Below are 16,762 nucleotides of genomic sequence, written 5' to 3'. Positions count from 1 at the left end.
TCCATGCTAGCACATCTGCTTTGACAAAAGAATGAATCGAGACATTTATAGGAACAGGCCCAAAGTCTTACACAGAAGGAGAGCCTAACACCCAGACACTGCATCTGTAGATTCCTTTGTGCATGAGAAATGGATACTTGCACTCTTCGGCGCATGCATTATCCACGGTGGGTATGCAATTTTCTTGCAGTATCAATGGAGACATGCACTTCTTTGCAACCACCTTGGAAAACCTGACCTTGGTATTTCATTTCCCATGTCATAAATAACATGCCCGCTGTAACAATTCAGATTCCCCGATGTGCTTTTGCTGTCAGCTCCCAATATCTGGCCATTTGGGACGCAGTCTGTGCAACATTGCTCCCTTTGAAGATCCACCAGAGTGAGAGTCCAGCAGCCTTCAGGAGACAGCGTGAAGTGGTTTTGTTCTTAATGGGTCCTCAAAGAGCCTGTTTCATTTTCAGCTATTGGTTAGCTTGGAAGCCTCCTTCCATAAACTCCTCAAGCCCCATCTATTCCAGGGAGCATCCTGGCTCTGTGGGTTATGCCCCATTCTTCCTTTGCTCTGTATTATGATGAAAAGTTTGTGCTCTTGGGATTAGGGCCTTGTTGTAGTGAATCCATATTTGCAAACACCAGGCATAATTACAGTGTAAATCTCGCTGTTTGTACTATCTCCGTGAGTTCAGCAAAGGGCCACCTCACTCACTCACTCCTACACACTCCATTATACTCTATCACATATGTACAGCTCAGTGGCTTATAGATGCGAATAATAATAAAAGCACAATGGGTGGGGATGGGGTGTCCTGGATCTGAGTTAAATGAGATTTGACTTGCCTTAAATGATTGGCTGTTTTTTTTAGCAAACTTGTTGGGTTCCTAGATGCCTAGGCATTTGGCATCACATAAACAAAGAGACAGATTTTCAAAAACTTTAGACCTAAAATATTCACCTATGCTGCCCACTCTCCATGTATATTAACTACATTTGCCCATGCAAATTGTTGTAATTGCTTATGCACCAAATATTTTATAACAAACTGGCCTACATTTTTATAAATAAGGTAACAGCCTGTTGGCTCTATCCTGCCATGTACATATGTCAAAGGTACTTTGAAGGATGAAATAATAGTGATGAAAAAATAAATGCCTCTCTAATTTAAGTGATAGGATGTTGTGATCTTTAATTACTGACTGGAGTGGATCATATACTGTCAAGGTTCCTTCCCCACTCTAAACTCTAGGGTACAGATGTGGGGACCTGCATGAAAACCCCCTAAGCTTATTTTTACCAGCTTAGGTTAAAACTTCCCCAAGGTACAAACTATTTTACCTTTTGCCCTTGGACTTTATTGCTGCCACCACCAAGCTTCTAACAAATATATAACAGGGAAAGAGCCCGCTTGGAAACGTCTTTCCCCCCAAAATCCTCCCCTAACCCTACACCCCCTTTCCTGGGGAAGGCTTGATAAAAATCCTCACCAATTTGCATAGGTGAACACAGACCCAAACCCTTGGATCTTAAGAACAGTGAGAAGCAATCAGATTCTTAAAAGAAGAATTTTAATTGAAGAAAAAACTAAAGGAATCACCTCTGTAAAATCAGGATGGTAAATACCTTACAGGGTAATCAGATTCAAAACATAGAGAATCCCTCTAGGCAAAACCTTAAGTTACAAAAAGACACAAAAACAGGAATATACATCCCATTCAGCACAGCTTATTTTATCAGCCATTTAAACAAAACAGAATCTAACGCATATCTAACTAGATTGCTTTCTAAGACGCCATTCCTTTTTTGTTCCCAGCAAAAGCATCACACGGACAGAGAAAACCTTTGTTTCTCTCCCACTCCAGCTTTGAAAGTATCTTTTCTCCTCATTGGTCATTTTGGTCAGGTGCTAGCGAGGTTATCCTAGCTTCTTAACCCTTTACAGGTGAAAGGGTTTTTGCTCTGGCCAGGAGGGATTTTAAAGGTGTTTACCCTTCCCTTTATATTCATGACATATATTAATCATGTTTTTTAATGCAATCTCTCAAATGGCATGTTAGGAAAGACACAACATAAAACCAAACTCTCTTGAGTCTTGTATAGCTGTGAGCTGACATCTGCAGGAATCCCAGCAGCTTGGTCCCATGTTCTGCCCGCCAGGGTCTGACACCATTGTGATAAGATCACTGGTAGGTGCATGTCAATGACACTTAGCCTCAGAATGTCAAAGAACCTTGCGAGGTTTGGAAGAGAGACCAGAGAATCACATAAGAGAGGATATTGCTCAACTGCCTCCCTTCTTTCCCAGAATCTGAGAAACAGGCACCTGGACAACTCCAGGTGAAGAGTTAGCTGGATGCAGCGTTAACAATACACTCGCTAGTCTTCATTTCTCCAGGTGTTGGTTTACTCTATAGAGAGACGGCCTCTGCACCTTTACACCAACAAGGGCAGGGGCGGCAGGTTTGTATAATTTTTGGTGTTGCCCAGAAAGGGTCCAAGTCCCTCCCTCCCCCCACCTGCCTAAGGCTCTGGGAGAAAGTTTGGGCACTGGAGAAGTGCGGGCTCTAGGAGGGAGTTTGGGTGCTGGGTGCGGGCTTTGGGCTGGGGCAGGGGGTTGGGGTGCAGGAGAGGGTGCAGGCTCTGGGAGGGAGTTTGGGTGCAGGAGGGGTGAGGGCTCTGGGAGGGAGTCTGGGTGCGGGGTGTGGGCTTTGAGCTAGGGCAGGAGGTGGGGTGCAGGAGAGGGTGAGGGGTGCAGTGCTCAGGTGGCTCAGGTGGCTCCCGAAAGTGACCTGCACACCCCTCTGGCAGTGGCTCCTAGGTGGGGGGCTCCGGGGGTCTCTCCATGCCGCTGTCCACAGGCACCACCCCCGCAGCTCCTATTGGCCACAGTTCCTGGTCAATGGGAGCTGTGGAGTTGGCACTTGGGGCAAGGGCAGCGTGAGAAGAGAGACACATCCCAGAGCCGCAGGGACGTGCCGGCCGCTTATGGGAGTGGGGCGGAGCCAGGGTGGGCAGGAAGCCGCCTTAGCCCCACTGTGCTGCTGGCAGTGGCAGCAACAGCCGGGACCCCTAGGCCCTTTTAAATTACCCGGGGGTGGCAGGCGGGGTCAGGGGATGCTCTGGGGGAGGCATGCCGGGCGCGGCAGACAGGGCCAGGGGAGAAACCCAGCCCTGAACATTGGTGGAGCTGGGCCTCTGACCCTGAATATTCCTGGAGCACGGGCACCACGGGCCTATACAACTCGCCACCCCTGAACAAGGGTTTACTCTCCAGGCTTTCCAGACCAGTGGGTGCAACAGATGCTTTTGCAAAACTACACACACAGACATTGTGTCAGTAAACACGGCTCTCTCTGGGTACCCAGGAGTTTTTGTAGATTCATCTGTTCCTTTCAAATTTGGCCTTTTTTTTGCAGGGGTGGGGGGGGCACACTTGGGTGATCTAATGCCTCTGCCTACACAAGAGACCCAACAGTAATTCCTCAGACAAAGCCCGAGGACAAGGGCTTTCCTTGTGGTAAATCTTGTGGTAAACCTAACAGAACGGGACTCCTCAACCCCCAAACTGACGGCAAAGTCCAAGGCATCTGGTCAGCAGGGTGCAGCCCAGCTGTGTGTAGGCAGCAATGGGCACTGCAGTATAGTTGTGCCCAGGTGGAACCACTGGCCAACCCATTGTCATGGACATGGCGAACGGAGAAGGCCCGGTGTGGAGCTCCTCTCCATGGCGCAGACGAAGTGCACAGCCCCTCTGCATGGCATCTCCTCTGCTCTCATCCCAGTGTGCAGCTCTTAAACTGCTTTTGGCCCTTACACCTCCATGTAAAAATGTCCTAGGGTTGGGCCAAAGGCTGACTGCTCTGGGGCCATATCCAGATCCTAACACCTTTAGTGATGGAGGCTCTATGACTTCCCATCACATGAGGGGGTTCTGCAGCTGCCACACTGACCTCACCACTCAGAATCGTTGCCTGATAATCAGCTTGAAGCTTCCCTTTCTGGCTTGTGCTCCTGCTCTCGCAACCTCCAAGCCGCGGAGTAATTCCTCCCCCTCAGAACAGCCTCATTTCCTATCTCGGCCGTCATTTCCCCCCAGACTGTATCTGCGTGGTGCCATCCTCATATTGTGTTCATCTGCTTTTACCTCAGAACACGTAGGTGATTTTTACATCCCTCGTCACCTCCACAATATGGACCACAGCTCACATATCACATGACGGCAGTTAACAGTCAGTAACAATAGGTGAATCATGTAATTTTCTACTTGTAGTCATCTTCCTTTACCACATGGATTTTCCTTCGACTCTGTCTTCTTCTATCTTAGTCAGAATTTGGGCCTCCTCTTATCTAAATGACAGCTCTCTACAGTGGGTGACTGACTAAAGTGGAAGACACTATTTTACCATGTAAGAGAGTCTATCTACCATTACACTCGCACAGGGAATCTTTAGCTAGATGGGATATTTTGACCCTTAGCACCATTTAAGTCCTACAGGAATGTCTCCATCAGCACGAGCACTTGTTTAAAAACCACATCCAACTCTCTCCCAGAGCACTGGAAGTCTCTGATATGGAGACATTTATAAGGCCTGCTAGTACAGTCCAGGGCAGCCAGCCCGCTTTTGTTTAACGAATGAGGATTTACTGGACACATTCTGTAGCCAAACTTTCTGAAGTGGGGTGGGGAACGTTGTCAGCATTAGATTTCAGCTGAAGACCATGTGTTCTATGCCATGGACTCTGTCTGCCTTTTGGGTCCAGATCTTTCCTACTCCCACTGTTCAATAAACTCCCATCTATGTAGCTAACAACTATTAAATGCACTTTGGTGAGAGTTCAGTTGAAAGGCGAGGAGTCTCGGTAGTTCATGCTGCATTTACTGTTCCACCCTTTCATTCAGTGTTTGCATTTTTTGACCCTCTGTGGTAATCACAGTGCCTTGTTTTGACATCTAAACGTGTCATGCTTTAAAGGACTTAGTGTTTCCATAGCCACCCTGCTGTCTGTTTTTATAAATTTGTGCTGTTTGTACAAAAAAACCCACAGAATTTGTTTGAGTTGTGTGTATTTAGCCTGTTGCTAATATTCTGGAATTAGTGATAGTTGATTCTTGTAGGTTGTTTTGCATGCCAACCAAAACGCTGGGGTTTTGGGGGGGGTGCTTTCTTTTAAAGCCAGTTTTCATTTCAAGGAGAACAAACTGTGCGTGTGAGTGCATGCGTCTGTGTGCATCCACATTAATTTTGTAGGACTGGCTTTACTAGCCTGTCAGTTTAGAATTTCTGATCAGATGCAATGAGTTTTAATTACACTTGCAACAAATCGTTGATTGAGAGATGTTTATTTAAATGAGCCAGGAAAGTAATGCCACAAAATTCCAGGCCTGCTCTTGCTTCCAATAAAACTCTCATTGACTTCACTGAAACATGGTTTGGTCCCTTCACATGTAATTTAGGGCTCATCTATACAGGGGGGTTAATCCACATTAATTTGCGATAGTCCCATATGAAGATGCCTGTGTACACATGACACAATTCATTAGATCACAGTAACTCCACATTTACTGCAAACTCTGGAGTCCACTTTCAAAGTGTACTAAGTTTGCTGCAAATTGAGTTAGTGTGATGTACTGAGTTTGTGTGTGTGCAATGCTGCTGCATTACTTTGGCAGTTCTCCCAATGCTATTGTTGGGGACACTGGGGCATGGCCACTAGGTAACTCAAGGGGATGGAAGACCACGAGTGTCGATGAAGCCCCCTCGCACTAGGCCCAGGTGTCCTTGGCCCCCCCTCCCGCCTGGAGGCACTCGCAGCAGCTCTGCGTACTAGGCCCAAGTGTCCTTGGCCCCCCCGCGTGGAGGCACACACAGCAGTTATGCTGAGAATCTGCAGCAATATGTTGCAGAGTCAGACTGCCTGAAACTAAGCAAGGCTACACAGGGCAGATATGGAAGAACAATGCTGAATAAAGCAGTTTTATGTATAGTTTAATAAATGATACAGAGAACCAGGGAACTAGCTGGGAACTGGATTGGCTGGCTATATGGATACTTGGGGCAGCTTGCTATTGGATAAGTATGCTGGGAAAAAGGATGTATAAAAGCCTGTGTAACTTCCTGCTCTGTGTACAGGATTTGAGATTCAAATCTCCCTGTACCTATTTGAAGCTTCAAATAAACTTTTCTGCTTCTCCACCCTGTTGTGATTATTGGGTGTAGCACACCGGGTAACGAACCAACTTCAGCTGTTGTTTAGTCTCTTGGCACTGGGTGCTGGCAACACTATCCTACATTGCTTTGCAGGTGTCTGTTACTGACTTGTCTACCTGTGTTCCCTCTGCTCTAGGATCAAGTTGACCAGATGTCCCCTCCCCCATTTAAAAACTGGCATGGGGTCAGAGTTTGTCCATTTGCTCCTCGGTTAGAATATATCAGCGCTGCTGCGATATTACTCTAGAAGCCTTACAACATGTCTTGAGCAGCTGCCGGAGCCATGCAGAGACCCCAGATCTCCTCACCATCTGCAGAAAAGCATCAGTGCAGCAAGCTCTTGGGGCCAGGCACCGCACTAAAGATCTTTTTGTGGGCATTGATAAGCAGCTGTCTGCGTGCAAGGGGCTAGAACCGCAATGTCGACCAGTTCCAGATAAAGAGCAGACAGCTCAGAAGGACTTACATTAAAACCAAAGATGCCAGGAAACAGTCCAGTTCATGCACCTATAATCTGTCCATTTTTGGAGGAGCTGCATAGGATTTTGATTAATGACATTGTTACCGACACCCATCCCTCCCACATGAGTGATCGGTGGCAGAACACAAGGAGGCCAGTGAAGAGCTTTCCCCAGAAAGCCAGGATCTCTTTGGGACTCAGGACCCCAATTCTAGCCATGAAGGAAGCAAGCCCGATTCCCAGCCAGAAACCCAGGCCAGGACTGAGGAGGCAAATCCTATGGAAGGAAGCTGGACATGTAAGCATCTTTCTTTACAATTTATTATTATTCTAGCTTCTGTTCCAAGTGCCCCACAGCCATTTTGGGGGGGATGTGAACTATTAGCCTGTGTGAGTCTCCAGCCCTGCCTTCCTTCCAGGGCCCATACTGTCCGTTTTCAAAATAGTGTCTGCTCTGGCCAGGCAACTGGCTTCTGTCTCCTGCTCAAGCCCTGACCATTGTCTGTTTCTAGCCCATGTCCCTGAGGGCACATTCCCAGCTACCTATTTTCCTTTCCCCTCCCCGCCTCTGTCTTGCCCAGTGAATGCCCCCATCCCCATCAATCCTCTTTGCTAGCTCAAAATGGCGCCTGCAGTCTCCATTTTGCCTCCCCTCCTGCCAGTGGTAAAGTGGTAATAAAAGAAGTGGGGAAACTAATCTAAACTAACCTCCATGTTCCCCGAATGAGAAATGGGTAAATTCTGTTTTTCCCTGACGACACTGCTGCCCCCCACAGCATTGCTGAACAACAGCAACATTCAACTGGGCAAAATGTCGCACTTCATTGAGACACTGGGTATGTGGAAAGAAGCTTGGATACTTGTAAAAGAGTCTTTCCGGGATACCTCTTTAGCAGGGGCAGGGCCCCTTGCCATGCCCAGTTACCACCACAGGGACAGCCCTGTCCAGGCCCCCGCCTCTTAGTCCTTGCCGTGGGCCCAGTCTCTGGGTGCCTTCTTACTTCGTTTACGCATGGGGAAAAGTAAAAGTTCAAACTCAGCAGAGAATAAGCCCCGCACATGGTCAGCCAAAAGATAAAAGGTTAGTGGCATCACCTTCCTGCAGGGATGCCCGGGTAGCCAAATCAGTCTCTCCCTGTCCAGCTTGCTCTTGGGGTTTGCTGGACTCTTTACGGAGCTGAGGGGTCTGAGGCGTGGGGGTTCCTTCTGCTGCTGCAGGAGCCACTCCCTCTCAGGGAATCCCCCACACTGATTGCAGCTTCCTCCTTTTAGAGCCTTCCTCCCCACCATGCATCACTTGCAGGGTTGGAGGGCCAGGGCTACCTTAGCCGTGCAGGCAGTGTGGCTGGCTCCGGCCAGGCGGCAGGCTGTGAGCTCCTGCCGCTCTGAGCGGCATGGTAAGGGGGCAGGAAGTGGGGGGGTTGGATAAGGGGCAGAAGGTCCTGGGGGGCAGTCAGGGGGCAGGGGGCGGTTGGATGGGGCGGAGGTTTGGAGGCGGTCAGGGGACAAGGAGCAGGGGGGGTTGGATGGGGCGGAGGTTCTGGGTGGGGCGGTCAGGGGACAGGGAGCGGGGGGGGGGGTTGGATAGCTGTGGGAGTCCTGGGGGGCCTGTCAGGGGGTGAGGGTGTGGATAGGGGGTAAGGGAGGCAGTCAGGGGACAGGGAGCAGGGGGAGTTGGTTAGGGGCAGGGGGTCCCGGGAGGGGCGGTCAGTGGACAAGGAGTAGGGAGGGTTGGATGGGTCGGGTATTCTGAGGGGGGCAGTCAGGGGGCGGGAAGTGGGAGGGGCCGGATAGGGGGCAGGGGCCAGGCTGGTTGGGGAGGCACAGCCTTCCATTCCCGGCCCTCCATACAGTTGCACAACCCCGATGTGGCCCTTGGGCCAAAAAGTTTGCCCACCCCTGCTCTAACCTATTCCAAAAGCAGCACCACCTTCCTTTCAGAGCGCACACTCCACTGTCATTCTGCAACTACAGAAGTGATAGTTAAACAGTTCCTCCCTTCTGTCCGAGTGGCCTGTGACTGACTTCATTAACCAGACAAGTTTAGGTTCTCCTGGGCGAACCAACGCAATTGCCCTAGCATCGTGGACCTTCCCAGACTACCCTGCATTTATGTTTGTAAACCTGCCATGGTGGTCAAACAGCCCTTTGAGCATCATTGAGAAACACCCCTTTTCTGGTTATAAACCCTGAGCCCTGGTGCAGGAGGCAAATGATAGGCACATAGGTCCCACCAATTGCCCCAATACCGTTTGGGAACCTCATGCATACAAAGCCATCAGTAATCTCCTGATTGTTACCAGGCTTTATAATCTGAGGCAACAATACCTTATGCATGGTGGCACACCTCTGCATGACCAACAGAGTCAATCTCCCTATACCAATCTGGTTGGCTATGGATTGTATGGATGTAACCTTTGGGAGTGGCCAACTTTCCGATGGAAATGACGAGTGCTTCTCAACAGATATGGGGCACCAGATGTTGGTAAGCTGCCACTGAATCTCTGGGGTGAGTTCAGCGCAGATCTCAAAAAAGGTCACCTTTGTCATCTTGAAATTCTACAGCAATGGGAAGGAAAGTTAATCCACCTCCCTGGGAGGCGGTAAGAATTCTTCCATCGCCCTAGCACTGTCTCCAGCAGGGGCTTGGTCAGCTAAACTACATCTCTCAGGGGTGTGGGTTTTTCACACCCAGGGGAGTTGTAGCTATGCCAGTGTAACTTTTCAGTGTAGACCAGCCCTGTGTGAAGCTACTCCGTGAATAGCTCCTGTAGTAGCAGTTCCTCAGTGTCACCCTCCTCTTCCTAGCCCTCCTTCCTCCACTACCACCGCTGCTGCTGGAGGAACTACTCCTGCAGCCACGTCATCGGCTCGGCGATGTGGCTGGTGAAGTCCAAACCTGAGGCCACCTGGCTTCAAGAGCGGAAATACAGCTCAAGCAGCCTCTGTATATGCACAGTTGCCAGCACAGTGGCACGGAGCATTGTTGGGTCCATGGTGGCTGACAGCAATTTGAAAATGGCACTAGCCCATCCAGAAAGAGAGGAAGCATAGGACAGAGACAGTGAAATCATGGAGTTTTTTGGAATTTGACCCTGTATCCCAGAATTCCACAGGCTTCTCTCTGGCTCCACTAAGCACCCCATAATGGGCAGCGAGAGACATCCCAGAGTACTCTCTGCAAGGATCCCAGGATCCCAGCCTGTATACACAACAATGTGAACTGAAAGAGTGCACAGCTGTTCTGTGTGTATGCCATTAGTAGGACTGGCATGTTGTGCATTAACTAATGCACGTCAACTCACTGTGGATTAAAACCCCTTCATAGACAAGTCAATCAAAAGCCACAATCAGTGCCTGATTTCCAGAAAGTCTGAGTGTCCCTCACTCCCATTAGCTTTCACTGGCGTTGTGGGTTCTCAGCACTTCTGCACAGCAGACCCTTAGTTGCTGCCCACAAAGCAATTTCACATCATGCCAAATGGTGAGGTTATGTAAAGGGAAACCAAGAATTAAAAGGCACCTTCAGCAGAAAGGAAGGGACTTGGGTCAAAGTGGATTCATTCTGAATTTAGGGCCCCATCCAAACACCACTGAAGTCAAAGCCCATTCTAACCTGCACTCAGGACTAGGACTGGTAGGAAATCAGGGAGCTGACCCCTTCTGTTGCAACCTGCCTAAAGAAACTGGCCCTAGATCTTTAGGGCATTCTGGGGATAAAGACTGCATGGAAGACACAACATATTAAAGATTAACTGCAATGGCTGTTGAGCTATTCAGGAAAGAGCAAACAATGCAACAACTATTGCACTTACAAAGGATTATCCTGCACTTTTGCCTTTTCACTTTATAATAAGTTCTGGAGAAAGTGGTGCAGGCTTTACAATAGGTTTTACTGCTTGTTTACTCAGCAATGAACGTTAGCAACAAAGGCATGTGTATAGTCAACAGAGAGTGTTTGGCTATATGCATGGAGGGGACTTTCTTATGCAGTTCAGAGGAAACAAACTCACTGAGGATTAACTCAAGAATCGCACAAAGTGATAAATGTCAAGAAATGCAGCATTAAACCTGACACACTCATAGCCTTAATCCTCTTTAAAAGGGTTGAAACAGTAGGAGTCGGGCTCAGCAAATGCAGTCGTTTTGAATTTCCTGAATTTTTGCTGGTTTCTTACAAAATCCTCATTTTATTCTCAGATTCTTTTTCTATTACTTCTGTTTTATTTTGCTCTCCATTGTTTGTATGGGCTTTAAATATACAGTGGCTAGTGAGAATGCATTTTGCGCCCAGGATGAAATTGTTCCTGTGCAGCACAAGGTCTGTGCACCACTTATGTCCATAGGCCTGTGTGGGCCTTCTGCACAGTGGTGAATTTCCATTGCATGAATATACACAAGCAGCTCCAAAATCACACACTTCGGAGTGAAATTCACCCATGATCAAGGCCAGCATGAGCAAGGCCAGCATCACTTAAACCCTTTTTAAGGACTTGATCCAAAAGCCATTGAAGTCTCCGGGAGTCTTTGGGTATGTCTACACTGCAAAGAAAAACCCACAGCTCCAAGTCTCAGAGCCCAGATCAATTGACTCGGGCTCATGGGGCTCAAGCTGCATAGCTAAAGATAGCAATGTAGACATTCAGGCACAGCCTGGACTTTGAGACCCTCCCCCATTGCATGGTTTCAGACCCTGGGCTCCAGCCCAAGTGGGACTGTCTACACAGCTATTTTTAGCCCCACAGCCTGAGTGCCAGAGCCTGAGTAAATTGACCTGGGCTCTGAGACTGACTGCTCAGGGTCTTTTATTGCAGTGTAGACATACCCTGAGAGGCCTCAAGTTCTTAACATGGGGCTTACGTGTACTTAAGTGGTGCATGAGACTTTGTGTGGATCATCCACACTGGAATGAATTTCATCCGTGGGATATAGAAGTCTCTTTATGGCCCTGCAAATATAATCCAGTTTCAGAGCAATACGTTAACACTATGCAAATCTCATGAGCATGGCCTGCCAAACCACAAGAGAAAGTTTGGATGCTTAGTTCACTAAAACTTTTGCTTATGATGCAGGTCTAGCGACAGATGCACTATACGTATGTAAAAAGAAAAGGAGTACTTGTGGCACCTTAGAGACTAACCAATTTATTTGAGCATAAGCTTTCGTGAGCCAGAGCTCACTTCATCGGATGCGTATGTAAATACCTTTGCCATTCTTCCAGTTACCCAATAACAAGCAGTGGTAGAGATCTAGTGGGTTTCTTGTCTCCATAGCTGAGGAAAACGTGCTATAAACTAACTTTGGACTCAGGTCAGTTAATTATTCATTAAAAATGACTGAGGCGTTATCACTGGGCTGTACTGGAAAAGGGTAGGTTGTGGAGTGGTGTCGAGAAAGGCTTTTCAAAGGGATGGAGGCTGAGTTTCACTGTTACTTCCTATGCAAGTCTCCCTGTCTCAGAAGAACACGATTCATCTATCAAGAATGTACAAAGCAAAATCAACCTATTACCAAGCAGAACTGCAAGCAGGGAGTCAGCTGGGATGTGGAAGTAACAACATAATTATTTTTTTTAAACAACAGTGCGGTTGGGGGTGACACAGCTGTACAAAAACCAAGCATTATTCTGAAGTGCAGCTGCAAGCTGAGATGAAATATGTGCATGGAAAGGGTAGCACTGGGACCTGTTTGGCTGACAAGTGGTTGGACAAGTTGACCCAGAGGATCCCTACCAACTGGATTGCCTTTGAATCTAGGATCTGAAACCTGTGCTGGAGAGTTATGCCAACTGAGAACTCTCACAGGCCAGGGCACTGTTGGGTACTTACTCTGTGAAATCAGCATTAGAGGGAAACAGTGTAATGCCATGAAGATATGCACCTCTGAGGACTCTGCAGCTGACAAAAGGCCAGGGCAGGGCCAGCAATCCCCTGGGCCTTCCCACTTCACTGACATTAGAGGTGGAAAAGACATATTAGGTCATCCAAGGCTCACAAATCGGGATGATCTAATATGACTTTTGCCTTCAATGGGACTACTTATTTTAAAATATAGCACATGCCTAAATGCTTTGCTGGATTAGGGACAGAGTGCTAAGCATCTTGTGGGATCATGCCTCTAGTCCATCCACCAGCAAGAGTATCATTGCTCCCCAAGTGGAGTCTTGCCACTCTTGATCTTGCCAGGTAGCTGGGTAAGCAGCAGCTCCTGCATCAATGCCAATCCCACAGCCAAAACCTGTCACTTCTCCTGTGCAAGGCAGGCCTCCAACTCTATCCCTCAGGCCATCTAGCTTGTGTTCTTGTAAGTTTTAAAGAAACCAGACAGTGCTTCTAGTGATGAGTTAAGTATTTATTTGCTCTTTAACATGATATATTAACTCAGTATAAACTACCCATGGTTTCTTTGGTGTATATCAAAGGAGGACCTGGACACTGCAGCAGCTGAATGTGATAAATATCAGGCATTTTTCCAAATAGCAAAGTTTCTCACACTTTGGGCAGCTCCACAAATCTGGATCATTCTTATTGTTTAAAGCTCTCTTCAGAATTGCAAAAACCTACTGCTGAATGTCATTTAATGTTCTAACAATTGCTGAAAAATTCAAGCCATCTGAACTGGAAAAGACAGAGAGGAGAAGAAGGTAAAATACCAGTTTGTGGCTATAGCTTCTGCACTATGCAGAGGACAACTGCTGCCAGCAATAACAATCTATCTACTTTGGAAACAATGAAAATATGATCTTTGCTATCAGCTCTTTGGCCTTTTCCTGCTTGCATTTCACTGCAGTGGGCTTAAGTCTTCTCTTCCTAAATATTAGCATCATCGGCATGTAACATTTAATGCCCACCTATTTCATGCAATATTGGGACAGGTCTTCATCAAGTTTGAGCATGTGACAGTACCAACAAAATGTGTGGCTAATTTGCAAACACACAGTTATTAAGATTGTGCACACATATTGGGCATGTAACTGTGTGCTTATTTTGCATGTGTATTTATATGTCTACGTTTTTTTTTAATCTCTTCCACATTTTCAGATCTTTGAGGGCCAAAATTTCCAGAAAATTTCTGTGTGCAAGCACCATGATTGAACGTGCTAGTGTGGAAATTGCTATTGCAAATTACCACTTGCACACATAATGGATCGTTTTCATGTACAATTACTAGGACGTTGAATGCAGTCACATCACATGCACACTCAAATTAGGCATGCAATTGCACACCTACTTTTTTGAAAATTTAGGTCTAGGTGCACAAGAGTAACTGTAAAATGCAATTGCATGCCTACAGGTTGTGAAAAATTCTCTGTAGGATTCCCCACTATAATCAGCTTCTGCATCATCCCAGGCATCATTCAGAATTCTGCAGCCATTATCCTAATAGAGCACCAGCCTCCTAAAACTTTAAAAGGCAAGTTTGCTGTCAGCAGCTGCATGGTCTTGAAGGAGATGGAAAAGACCTAAGGCAGTCTGCCCAGTAAGATATATAACCTACTGTGACTGAGCCTGCAGCATGCTGCCACCCATATAGCCATCACCAACGAACCCAGGAGCTGTTGTATTACTTAATAAAAGATATAACTGTACTGCTCAGAGCTCCTATAGACCTTGTCATCCTCAAAACCCTTTACAAGCCACAATCAGTCTGGCACTGGGTTCTCCTCTCCCAGAAAGACCCCAGAGACTGGCCAGCCCTTTGACTGATGGTCCTCATACGTGACACGCAGTCCTCACTGATCATTAGGTACAGCAGGGGTTCAGGGCACTGTTGAAGCTGGCCAGGCCCCAGGTCACCTGATAGGAGACATAGATGTTTTTTGAAGTCTGGGTGCAGGACCCCTAGAGTTGCCAGCTTTGGGATAGCAAGTTAAGATTCCTGAAGACGTGATATGGGAGGAAACAGACAGAGAACAGGACCATCAGTAACACCACCAGGTTGATGCTCCTTCTCTTGAGGTTTGGGTCCTCATTTTTATTCCTCCAGAGGACCACCACCACATGGCAGTAGCAGCCAATGATTATGAGGAAGGGGACGACAAAGCCAGTCATAGTTACAGCCAGGACGTAGGGCAGATAGGTGCCCAGGTTCTCATGTCCTGTTGTATCATGACACCGTGTACCATTGCTATCCATTTTGCTGAAGCCAAAATCAGGAGACACCTAGATGATGACCCATGCCCAGACCAACGCACTGATGAAGAAGGGGGGCCCCAGGGTCTGGCACCTACCCAGCATCTTCAGTGGGTACACGATGCCCAGGTAGCGGTGGACGCTGATGCAGGTCAGGAAGCCAATGCTGGCATAGAGACTGAGGTGGAAGATGGCCCGCGTCAACCTGCAGCAGCCTTTCCCAAAGAGCCACACGCCCCCCTGGAGATAGTAGGTCACCAGGAAGGGCAACATGATCATATAGAGTAGGTCTGCCACCCCTAGTTTGCACACCAGCACACTGAGGGTGCTCCAGCTGCTCCTCTGGGACCCGGCACACATATTCCACAGGCCCAGTCCATTCCCCAGCAGCCCCAGCAAGGACACGATGAGGTACACAGCCAGCAGGAAGTGATGGGTGAAAATCTGGTTCACCGGATACAGGACTGAAGGTGAAGTTGACGATGTCAGAAATCGAAACGACTTCCTCCACGGGTGCCATTTACTGCAGAGGGTTCTACAGGAAGCAGATGGGGGGTTGTTGCAGCAAGGGAACAAGTGAGTCCTTAGGGAAAATGCATGAGGGGTCGGTGCAAGGTGGAATCTCCCACGTCCTAAGGGTGGTGCAGAAGGGAATCCTTGAGTCCTTAAGAGGGAAATATCCTCTTGCAATTGGGGCTGTGGGAGGGATCCACAGACTCCTATGGTGGAGGGGGAGGTTGGGATGCCAGGTCCTTAAGGGAGGCAGGGAAGGAGAGGCTCCCCAGAACCCTACGGGGAAGGGCAGGAGCGGGTACCTCGGTCCCTACCCTACGGGGGAAACTCCGGGTCCCTGGGGGGATCCCCCCCCGATCTCCGCTCGGCTCCCCGCAGACTTTATCCAGCCTCAGGCGCAGAAACTCGGCCACCACCGCGTGTCGGTGCCGGGAGACTCAGCCCGAAGCTGCTGCGCAGCTCCGCAGTGCCGGCAAGTGGAGCGAGGCGCGGGCTCCGCCAGGGGCAGCCGGCGGGGTGGGGCCCGCAATGGGAACTGGGAGAGGGGTCGGTGCTGCAGGGGGGACCTGGAAGTGGGAGCAGTCCAGGAGGGACGGGAGTGGGGCGCTGCACCGGGCACTGGCAGATAGGGGCTAACCCAGGATGAACCCGCCCCCCCAACCCGTTAGCCAGGGGCAGGAGCCGGAACTGCTGCACCCCGCCCCCCGTCATCCCAAAGAGCTTTGCAAGCTGCAGAGAGGTGTTACTCCTCTCCCCCTGCCCATTTCCTTCCACCCCCGAGTCCTGCTCTTCTCTCGCTCGGACTCTTGCCAGAGGCGGTGCTAGCCCATTGGGGGTTGTAAGAAGAAATATTTTGCCCTCTCCTGAATACTAAAAAAGTGAATACTGCCCCCATCCCCAGCTGCCCAGGGCCCTAAACAATGGCTCCACAGACTCCAGTGCAGCAGTCTGGCAGCTGACCTTGTCTGTGAAGACCGAGGCAAAAAAAGCATTGAGTATTTCAGCTTCTTCCACATCATCTGTCACTATGTTGCCTCCCCTAATCAGTAAGGGTCCCACACTTTCCCTGACCTTCTTCTTATTGCTAACATGCCTGTAGAAACCCTTCTTGTTACCCTTTATATCCCTTGCTAGCTGCAACTCCAATTGTGCCTTGGCCTTCCTGATTACATCCCTGCATGCTCTAGAAATATTTTTATACTCCTCACTAGTCATCTGTCCAAATTTCCACTTCTTGTAAGCTTCCTTTTTGAGTTTAAGATCACCAAAGATTTCACTGTTAAGCCAAGCTGGTCGCCTGCCATATTTGCTATTCTTTCTGCACATTGGGATGGTTTGTTCCTGCACCCTCAATAAGGCTTCTTTAAAATACAGCCAGCTCTCCTGGACTCCTTGCCCCCTCATATTCGCCTCCCAGGGGATCCTGCCCATCAGTTCCCTAAGGGAGTCT

General features: G+C 48.6%; 1 long non-coding RNA gene across 1 annotated transcript in view; it reads left to right on the top strand.

Annotated features, from left to right (window-relative positions):
* Positions 1 to 16,762, top strand: part of LOC140897260 (uncharacterized) — a 51,028-nt gene that overhangs the window by 21,873 nt on the left and 12,393 nt on the right. The window contains exon 2 of the long non-coding RNA XR_012154693.2: positions 6,344 to 6,965. This is a non-coding gene — a long non-coding RNA (uncharacterized LOC140897260). The remainder of the gene's footprint in view (positions 1 to 6,343; positions 6,966 to 16,762) is intronic.

The sequence above is a fragment of the Lepidochelys kempii genome, chromosome 13 (genome assembly GCF_965140285.1).
Source record: "Lepidochelys kempii isolate rLepKem1 chromosome 13, rLepKem1.hap1, whole genome shotgun sequence".
Taxonomy (NCBI): Eukaryota; Metazoa; Chordata; order Testudines; family Cheloniidae; genus Lepidochelys; species Lepidochelys kempii.
The sequence above is the reverse complement of the archived record's forward strand: the minus strand, read 5'-3'. Positions and strand labels throughout refer to the sequence as shown.